The 4,415-nt window shown below is 37.4% G+C and overlaps 1 pseudogene; it reads right to left on the bottom strand.

Annotated features, from left to right (window-relative positions):
* Positions 1-34: 34 nt before the first annotated feature.
* On the bottom strand, positions 35-1,566 carry LOC119572116 (annotated as a pseudogene).
* Positions 1,567-4,415: the final 2,849 nt, after the last annotated feature.

Raw genomic sequence — 4,415 nt, 5'->3', positions numbered from 1 at the left:
TTAATTCCTTTTTTATTTCAGTGTAACCTCTCACCTTCCAGTATTTTTGCGAAGATCAAGGAAATCGAGATATCTGGGTGCCATGGCTCCAAGTAGATGGCAAATGCACCTGGCCTTCTGTTTCCACCCTGGTCAACATAACGAGCTGAAATTTCAGAGTATTGTGTTTATGAAGATATAAACTACGAAGTGTACAAAAAAGTCTATAGTTTACCTTTCCTTCAATTCCTTTTTCAATGGTCCATATTTCAAATATATGTACAACAAAAATTGTAAGGGAATTCTTGAACATAGGGCTACATTTGACCAGACGAGTCCCACAACCACTGTGACCTCTGAATTTGAATTAGAAAAATAATACAAATGTCCATAACGTATATTCTGACAAGATTACAGCTTTTACCAATTTACACAATTAAAAGGAAAGACTACAGTTTCATCTTGCCAGATTATAAGATGTGGAATTTTGTTAGGCTGTCAGTGTATTGAAGGCATAGATCTAAAGGTTTATCCTAAAAAGTCAATGTGCTCTTACCTATACTTCTAGATTTTATTACTAATAACCAAATGTTATTCTGGTTATTCTTTATGTCCATTACACATTTATTTTTTTTATTGAAGATTTACCAACTAAAATAGAAATATTAGGTCACACTGATACAGAAAAGTAACTTACCTGTGTTATTGTACACCCTCAACATGGGCAAGACCATTAGAAGTTCCATTGGTTCCTGCAATATAGCTTCCCATGGACCTGATGCAGTGCACGTTCAGCCAATGCCTCCAGCAGACTTGGAGATCAGAGCACACTGCTTAAGTGTGTCATAAATGCCTCAATACTGTCGTCCTTCATCGTTAGTAGGAAGCAGCTGTGTAATATATATTAGTTTTAGTTACAGTAAATCAAGGTAATAAATAGTGAACCAAAAACTGAGTAAAATATTGTTATAAATAATTGCAATCTAGCTGTGGACTCTTACCTAGATAACTGTGGCTTCTTGTAGCAGCATTGAAAAGAGTGGGTGAGGCATGTGTGAACCACTTCTCAGACAATAGGTTGTAAGTCTCAATAGCAGCATCAATAATCCTCACCATGGATGCCCACTGCAACCTCATCAACATCTGTTGGGGTCGCTCTGCACTTTGCCATTGATCTTGAGCAAATAAGAACGCTCCAGAGTCTGGAAAGTTTTAGAGGATAAGTAAGATGCTACACTACAAATATATTAATTCATAGTTAGTGAGTCAATATAATAAACTTCAAAAATATAATAAATCATACTGATTTTTTTCTTTTTTTAAGTATTAACATTTGGACTTAAAATTTATATTCACATACTGACCTGAAGCCAAAATAATTGTAAGAAAAGTCACGGTCATAGATAATAGCAGAATGAGTTTATCTGCATGCTCCATGATGATCTTGTAGTAGTGTTCGCCAAGCATGGGCATCTATTTCCAGTCTTATTATCAACCATGTTATAGAGATCTTCATTACCCTGTTGGTAAAAAGTTAAAATTTCAGAAAACATTTCAACAGAAGTAAACGCCCTTTCCTTACACCATGATGCTAAGAGGGTATAAATATAAGCAAACAGAATGTCACCAAATCTTGCATGCATCTCTCAGTCAACATCAATTCCCTTACCACTGAAACTCTTCTTGGTTTCTTTGTGGAGGTTTGACACGCAATCCTGGCAGCAAGCACAGCATAATCAGGGTGCTTGTGTCATTGTTGCAGCAGTTTCAGCAGCAAGGTTATCCAATTATACAGTTGTCACACCAGAATACAGCCCATTGATCACTTTAAGGGTGATTGCAGGCTGGAAATTTTCATAGGTGATGAGTACATGAAATCTATACATAGCCATTGTCATAAAATGTTACTTGCTCATTATACATGCAAGGAAAAATCTCATTTTAATTCATCTCAGACCTAGAAAACTAGGTTTAATACTCACAGGATCAATGAAGTCCATGTGAGTCCATAGCAGAGCTTCTGAATTCGAGAAGTGATTTTGTCGAACATAACAGGTTCTTGACGTCCATCTGTGGAGAAATTCAAACATCAGTTTTTGGCCAGACTGCAAATGCTGCCCTTTTCAATCTACTTAAAACCAAGAGCTGAAATTCACCTGGAAGCCAAGTTGATCACATCAAAGAAAGTGAAAAGTCCAAATTAAATTATACTTTAATTTTTTACATATATACTTAGCAGTATATAAAAAAAGCAGCATTCTTATTCCTAGACTTATAGAAACCACAAACATTTTAATACTTAAAACCGCTTCCTACTGAGGTGCTTAACCTTGCTTACATTTTGACTTGCTCTTACTCTGATAAAGTGAAACGGGCTGCAGCTTCATCTGTCTCCTGCTCTGCTCTCAAAAACTTTGTCTAACCTCCTTTCTGTTGTGCAAGTTTGTCAGATTCATAGATTCATGAGTTGTCTTATTATATATATATTTACAGAATCTATTATTTTTTTCTAATTTTACCAAGTTCACAATACTCGCTCACTCTTCCATAAAGGGTTGAAGAATCACAAGAAAAAAAAAAAACAAATATTCACACAATTACACCTCATTATCTTGATTTTCCCTCTCTCACATGCATGCAGAAGCAATTGCAAGGCGAGGACTCTCCTCCGTCGAATTCTGCGCCAAAGCAACTTGGAAATCGTGCAATGAAAAGCAGTTTGATCCTTAACAAGCCTTGGTGCGTTATAAAGGAACTTAGGGGATATTTTCTCTCTCTCTCTCTCTGTTCCTTTTTGGCTTATATGGGTTATTGCGAGAATCTCTTTGCTGTTACGGTAAAATGGTAAATTTGTTGAAAAGTCGGTGTCAAGGCAAACGGTTGACATGGAAGTTGACTTTGTCATTAATGAAATTGGTCTTAATTTCATAAAACAGTATTGGGTCATGATACATATTCTTGAAGATAACGAAAATAGAGAAAAATATTACATTTCCAAATAATTTAAGCATAAAATAACGGCGGTTACTAATAAATAATAACAAGTAGCAATGAAGTTTTAGAGTTCACAAAACTCGCACATATACAAATACATTTAAAATTCAACTTCGGCCACATACCTCTCTTCAAGACGTACATCTTGGACCACATTTTCTCCGTCTGCTGAACCATTTTCACCAACTATTTCCTTGACTTCGGGGATTTAGAAGGATTCGTGTGTCTCCTCGCCTCCGTCTCGTCAGGGAGTGCGCGCCAATCACAAGAAAAAATTCTGAAAGCGCGCGAACTATTCCTTTGAACCAATCATCTTCGAGCTTTCATCAGTCTTTACAACGAAAGACGTGATTGGGTCAGGTTTTGCTTTGGTGTGTTGTAAGAGGCTTGTGATTGCTGGTTTTATTTTGGGGAGTCTTTTTTAACGAAGAGTGTGATTGGTCCGTTCGAGTTTGGTCTCAAATTGACCAATCGCGAAGCTTTATATTTATGATCCTTATGCTTGTCTTGACAGCTGTTTTAGACAGAACTCTTTACTTATATACCTGAATTTTTTATTTAATCTTAGTAAGGCTATTTTCAAGATTAATGGTACCACTGTGTAAAATTATTTGAAAATTTCTTTTTTTCTTTCTGTTGGAGCATTAGTTGCATATCTTTCTATTTGAATTTTAGATTTAGATTTAACTTCCATTTTGTGCTACAGTTTATCAATCATATTAGTTTTTTATAAACGCATGGTGAGCTGACTGTACTTGTATCTATTTAAAATGCGACATGCTTATTAAGCAACAGGAAGTAACACAAGAACACACACACACACACACACACACACACACACACACACACACCACACACACACACCACACACACACACACACACACACACACAACACACACACATACACACACACACACACACACAAACGCGTACACACACACACACGTCACACACACACACACACGTACACACACACGCACGCACGCAAACACACACAACACACACACACACACACACACACACACACACACACACACACACACACACACACACACAACACACACACACACACACACACACACGTATGAAAATAACACACACTGCATACGCCCAACACACCCACGTCCTCTACCCACCCACCCACCCGCCCGACCGCCACACATACATACACACAACGTCCTTTGTGAAGAGACGCAATTCACCGCGCATATCGAAATGTCGTTACCCCACGGCATACACCCTCATACTCAATAGTAAAACACACGGTAAAATACAAAAATCAATAATGACAAACAGAGAATTAAGCAGAGACCAGAAAGAAAACAACAAACAAAAAAAAAAACATATGGTTCACTAATACACAGAAAGATGTGACGCGCGGATACAGTTACCGGAGCCATTCCTTCATACCGTCCTAGTCAGCATCCACCCAACGATCATT

The sequence above is a fragment of the Penaeus monodon genome, unplaced genomic scaffold (genome assembly GCF_015228065.2).
Source record: "Penaeus monodon isolate SGIC_2016 unplaced genomic scaffold, NSTDA_Pmon_1 PmonScaffold_9709, whole genome shotgun sequence".
Lineage (NCBI taxonomy): Eukaryota > Metazoa > Arthropoda > Malacostraca > Decapoda > Penaeidae > Penaeus > Penaeus monodon.
Note: the sequence above shows the minus strand (reverse complement) of the source record. Positions and strands in the feature narration are given on the sequence as shown.